Source organism: Spinacia oleracea, chromosome 1 (genome assembly GCF_020520425.1).
Source record: "Spinacia oleracea cultivar Varoflay chromosome 1, BTI_SOV_V1, whole genome shotgun sequence".
Lineage (NCBI taxonomy): Eukaryota > Viridiplantae > Streptophyta > Magnoliopsida > Caryophyllales > Amaranthaceae > Spinacia > Spinacia oleracea.
The window spans coordinates 41,986,621-41,993,192 of NC_079487.1; the positions used below are offsets into that span (position 1 = coordinate 41,986,621).

The 6,572-nt window shown below is 45.1% G+C and overlaps 1 pseudogene; it reads right to left on the reverse strand.

The window, feature by feature from the left end:
• Window positions 1-5,257: 5,257 nt before the first annotated feature.
• On the reverse strand, window positions 5,258-5,358 carry LOC130466570 (uncharacterized; annotated as a pseudogene).
• Between the last annotated feature and the right edge of the window lie 1,214 nt (window positions 5,359-6,572).

Sequence of the window (6,572 nt, forward strand, 5' to 3'; positions counted from 1 at the left end):
CCATCTTTGTACTTTTCAGGTAAAAATGTTAAAAATGATGGAAAATAGCTGAGAATTGCTCGAACAGGGCCCGTGCGATCACACAGAATTTATGTGCGTTCGCACGGGTCAACAAAGTTGCCTCCAAAGTCAAGCAGGTTCGTGTGCTCGTGCCCCAGGAGTGTGTGTTCGCACAAATTTGGAAAATCGATGCAGGAACTATATGGGAATTTGTGCGATCGCACCACAGAGGAGCTCGTTCGCACGAATCTGGAAAATCCATGCAGGAACTATGAGTGATTTTGTGCGATCGCACCGCAGAGGAGCCCGCTCGCACGGAATTTCGGTGGGCTCGCACTGAATTCCTGTGCGAGCACATGTGGATTTATGAAGATTTGGCCAAGTCAGAACCGTGCGATCGCACGGTTGCTTAGCACGATCGCACGGCACGAAGGAGGAGAATCGTCACTGAGCTCGTTCGCATGGATCACAGCACGATCGCACTGGTGCGATCGCAGCTGGGTATGCCCGTTCGCACAGCTGCGCGGGATTCAGTTTTCGAGTTTAAATCTCTTATTTTCGGGGATTAGTATAATTAGAATTTTCTTTAATTTCATTAACAATTAATTTCAGAAATAGATTTTAGGAGGTTTCTAGATATTTTGCTCTTCAAGCTAGTGTTCTAGAGAGAGAAACTCATTGATTTCAAGCTTCAATTCTGTAATTCCTTCAACTCTTCTCTTTTTCTTGCAATTTAATTCTCAGTTTCTTAATTCTTGCTCTTGCTTTGTTATTGATTGTTCTTCAATTCCTTAATTTCTTGAATTCTTGATTTCATTGATTGAAGTTACTTTGATTTTCAATTTGTGATTTGATTGTGCAATTGAACTCTTATTTCTCTTCTCCTACTCCTTCAATATCATGCTTGCTAGCTTATTCTTAATGGATTGCTTGATTTCTAGAGTGACTAGTGAGTAGAATTAGGTTAGGGTAAGGGGAGAATCTAGGGGCTTAATTAGGGGAAATTTTTGATTGATTGTTGGTTGATTCATGTGATTAAATATGATTTGATGATAGGATATCCATGCTAGTTGTGTTTCTTTTCTTGCTTTTGTGTAGATTTTTTCTCCCTAGGGCTCATCATGATGACAAAACGATCAAAGAAGGGACCTAACTCCCAACCGAACAAGTGCAAGGCTATCACCCCTCTGACCTTCGAGACTTACGGAATTTCATTTCCGGAGCAACGGTCTTGGACTTACTTTAAGGATTTGTCTAAGCGGAACATCCGCCCGACAAAATTCTATGACAAGAAGGCCGTTCAAACTTTGGGGTTTGAGAAGGAGCTTAACACTTTGATTGAGGGGCTCGATCTCGAGGAGTTTGTGGGGATGAGTACCAAGACATATAGGAGAGTCACTCTCGAGTTTCTTGCCTCGGTTAGGAGGCGCCGAGTTCATGAGAATGGAAAAGAGTCGGTCGAGCTTCATTTTCAAGCATTTAATAATTAACATGTGCTCACCGACGAAGAGATCAATGATTTCTTCACTATCTACCCAAACAGGGGTCTTGTTGTTAACCTGGTGGCAGAGTGTGCGGCTTCTTATGATGAGAATATTTGGTGGGGAGAGCTCACGGGAGAGGAGAGGAAGTTCATTTCCTCCTCGGCAAAGTCATCTTCTTTTCATCACCCCGCCATCCGTTACTTGAACAGCATGCTCCTATACGCGGTCTTTGCAAAAGGGGCCACCGGATCCTTGTCAAGTCCGGAACTTGGGGCACTATGGCTAGCTTCTGAAAAGGATGAAGGGATCTTGGATTTTGGGCAGCTTTTGATCACCCGGATAATTGAGCACCGGGACGGGCAACCAACTAGTGGGGATATTCTTTTAGGTGGGATGCTCACTCTTCTCTTGAGGACACTCCCCGGTGATCCTTATGAGCACACCCTAGCTGAGTTGGATGAGGTTCCCGGAGGGGAATTCCTTGACTTGAGGACGCTCTCCAATGCCAAGTGGTTCAAGGCCACCAATAATGATAAGTATATTTGGACGGTGAAGCAACGAGATTGGTGCATCCTCCCCAATCCTACCATCACTTCTTGGACTCCCAATGTCCGGTATTTGCTTCCCCGCGATCCTCAATTCCTTGCCCAAGATCAACGGTTTCCTCCTCCTCAACCCGCTCCGGAGTCTCCTCCCCGTGGTCCTCCTCCTATCTGGGAGCCTTCCCCTAATGCGGGTGGTACGTCCTCTTTCTCCCCTCCCTTTGATTTTCATGGCTTGCAATCTACCCTTGCGGCTATCTTGCAAGAACAAGAGAACCAAGCTAATACCTTGGCTTCTCTTGCTCCTCGAGGGAGCCGCACGGGGGATTCTTATCCCGATTATGACTGGTCCTACTACGGTAGGCGGGTGTACGACTTCCATGTTGACAAAGGGGACTTTGCCCCCTATGTCAACTATCCTTATCACCCTCCCCAACAAGGGCCCATCCCTAGATGGAATGAGGAGCGTACACCCACTTACCTGTATTGGACGGGCCCATCCCAACCCGGTGTTACTCCTCCCTCTTTTCCGCCTTATGATTATACCATGATGGGCGGGAGTGACTACCGCGGTGACCCCATGTATCCCACTTCCCCACCGAAAGATCAGCCAGATAGTTGGCCGGAGGATTTCACCGGGTGGCCTAGGGGGTACACGGGAGGTTGGGATGGTCCCCGAGGAGAGCCACCCCATGGCAATTACCCCCTTCGGCCCGAATATGGTTGCCCGCCTTATACCGACGCTTCGGGGCCCGATGTGGACCCCACCTACAATTTCACCCCGTTCACCATCGATGAGGCTCGTGCTCATCGCCTTGAGCGGGATGACTATTGGAGGATTTATGATTCGAAGGGTATTTATGTCGCTCTAAGCCTAGGATTTTATAGAATTTTATTAAGCTTTTTGATAGTTTTGCATAGTTTTGTTGCATTTTTATCCCCTTATTCCATCTTTGTACTTTTCACGTAAAAATGTTGAAAATGATGGAAAATAGCTGAGAATTGCTCGAACAGGGCCCGTGCGATCACACGGAATTTATGTGCGTTCGCACGGGTCAACAAAGTTGCCTCCAAAGTCAAGCAGGTTCGTGTGCTCGTGCCCCAGGAGTGTGTGTTCGCACAAATTTGGAAAATCGATGCAGGAACTATATGGGAATTTGTGCGATCACACCACAGAGGAGCTCGTTCGCACGAATCTGGAAAATCGATGCAGGAACTATGAGTGATTTTGTGCGATCGCACCGCAGAGGATCCCGCTCGCACGGAATTTCGTTGGGCTCGCACTGAATTCCTGTGCGAGCACATGTGGATTTATGAAGATTTCGCCAAGTCAGAACCGTGCGATCGCACGGTTGCTGAGCACGATCGCACGGCACGAAGGAGGAGAATCGTCGCTGAGCTCGTTCGCATGGATCACAGCACGATCGCATTGGTGCGATCGCAGCTGGGGATGCCCGTTCGCACAGCTGCGTGGGATTCAGTTTTCGAGTTTAAATCTCTTATTTTCGGGGATTAGTATAAATAGAATTTTCTTTATTTTCATTAACAATTATTTTCAGAAATAGATTTTAGGAGGTTTCTAGATAATTTGCTCTTCAAGCTAGTGTTCTAGAGAGAGAAACTTATTGATTTCAAGCTTCAATTCTGTAATTCCTTCAACTCTTCTCTTTTTCTTGCAATTTAATTCTTAGTTTCTTAATTCTTGCTCTTGCTTTGTTATTGATTGTTCTTCAATTCCTTAATTTCTTGAATTCTTGATTTCATTGATTGAAGTTACTTTGATTTTCAATTTGTGATTTGATTGTGCAATTGAACTCTTAATTCTCTTCTCCTATTCCTTCAATATCATGCTTGCTAGCTTATTCTTAATGGATTGCTTGATTTCTAGAATGACTAGTGAGTAGAATTAGGTTAGGGTAAGGGGAGAATCTAGGGGCTTAATTAGGGGAAATTTTTGACTGATTGTTGGTTGATTCATGTGATTAAATATGATTTGATGATAGGATATCCATGCTAGTTGAGTGGTAGTTGCAAATGCTATTCGATTAGAGTCACGTGGAACCATAGGATAGGTTTGGCGAGAGATTGTGGGCCTATCTTGTGTGATCAAATGGAGGTGCCTATTATATGCTAGTTAGTTTAATCTAGGATTAGGCGAAAGCTCTTCCTTTGATTAGACGCTTAGCGTTCCCTATCCGAGAGGTGGCGGGTTCGTCTTTAGATGTCATTTGCCTAATCACCATTTCGTTGCATGATCACCATTGCTAGATAGTTGAATTCATTTCCCCCGGTTTTCCTAGCCTATCCCCGAATCCCTAACGTTTCGCTTTCTTCATTCAATTTAGCACAATTCTTAGTTTTAGACTCTTAAAAGTGACAATTCAAAACCAAATCCTTGTTCGAACTAGATTGACTTTCAAACTCAATAACCACCGTTTCTTTGGGACGATCCCTTTGCTTACCGCTAGCCGGTAGTTGAGTGGTTTTATAAATATTGTTTGCATAGGTTGTTTTCTATCAACGACGGAAAATACACCTATCAAAATGGCGCCGTTGCCGGGGAACGGTTGTTGTTTTTGAGTTTTAGTTGAGACTAGTTCATCATTACAAAATACAAAAACATTGCAATTTCGCTTAGCTTTCTTTTTCCTTGGCATTGCTCACGGTTTTTCTTGAGTTTGTATGCTTGTTAGGGGGCGTGCTCATCAAAGGACCCTCCATCCTCTTGACCTTGAATTGGAGAGGACACTTAGGAGACAAAGGGGTGTACGGTCTAGCTCATCAAGCAATAACAGATTCGCATCGTTGAGTGTTGGTGAGGAACAACAAGAGAGTGAGCAAGTTTTTGAGAATATGGCGCTCCCGGTTAAGAACTTGGGAATACCGGGGGCATTCGAAGCTACATGTGGTATTCAAGCCCCAACAACGGGTGCCAACAACTTTGAGATCAAGCCCGCCTTGATCAATTTGGTGCAAAGCCACCCCTTTTGTGGGAAGAGTAATGAATCACCTCACGAACATCTCAAACAGCTCGAGCACTATTGTGACACAATCAAGCACAATGGTGTCACATCGGATTATGTGAGGTTGACATTGTTTCGGTTCTCTCTACTTGGGCGAGCAAGGGATTGGCTTGACAAGGAGGTCAAGCCCAACTCACTTCGCACTTGGACCGAAGTGACAAGTGCATTCTTAAACAAGTTCTATTCGCATGGGAAGACGGCGGAGTGTCGCCACAAGATTCAATCCTTTAAGAAAAAGCGAGATGAGTCACTCTTCGAAGCTTGGGATCGTTTCAAGGTGTACCAAAGGGAATGCCCTCACCATGGGATTCCTAAATGGTTGTTGCTCCAAACATTCTACTTGGGGCTGAGTCCAAGTTTGAAGACAAGTCTTGATGCGGGCGCGGGAGGCCCCATTATGAATAAAACTAAGGATCAAATAGAGGAAATCATTGAGGATGTAGTTCAAAACTACCAATCTTGGCATGTAGGCACAAGGAATTATGATGGGAAAGGTAGGAGTGAAGATGGTAAGGGTTAGGTGTACGCCATAGAGCAAGCACGAATGATAGAGAAGCTTACCTCACGCTTGGAGAAGCTCGAAAACACACCGAGCCAACCGCCATCACCGTCTACAATCCATCCTCCCTCGGCCACTCTTCTCTCTAAGGGGAAGGGCAAGGTTAGTTCTTATGGCTCAATGCCTCCGGGCACATTCTTTTGCGAAAAATGCCAAGACCATAGTCATTCCCCCGATGCATGCCCCTTATCATTTTTGAATTATGGCCCTTCGTATGAAGGCGAGTTTGATGTAGAGTATGCTAATTCCATCAATGAGAGGTCTAGGAACGATAACCCTAACAATCCTAATTTTGCTAGGCAACCTAGATGGCTCTCCATGTATGGTCCCCACCAAGGCTATGGCCAAGGAAGTGGGTATGATAGCCAAAATCGAGGTGGTTATAGAGCACAAGGCTATCAAAGCCAAGCGCCCTATGGTCAAGCTCAAGGTTTTGGCAATCAAGGCCAATACAACCAAGGGAGTTATAATCCCAACCATCAAGATGAGGGGGTTATAACTACTCTTATGGGCAATTTAGGGGTGCCTCAAGTGTGGGTTATCCTTTGAACTCGGGAGGTCCTTATGGTGCATCTCAATTGCCACCTCCCGAATTCAATGGACCGAGGACCTTTGGCAACCAATATCAAGCAAACCTTAGTGGTTATGGCGTTGCACCTCCACCACTCCCGCCTCTCAAGTCTAATTTTGAGGCTCTCATGGAGTCGTTTGTGGGGGCGCAAGCCAAGAAGAATGTCGAGTTTGAGGATGGATTCAAGCAATCCAATGAAGGAAATAGTGCCCTTGGTCCAAGTATGCATATAATATTAAGTCTAATAAATGCGGTTCAGTATTAATTAACAAGTTAATAATTCAGTGAGATCAAGTGAGCTGAATGCCTGACTAAAGGCCGCTTCAGTTCAAGTGGAATTAATTATAATAATCCACAGCTTACTCTTGATTGAACCCGTAGGGTCACACAAAT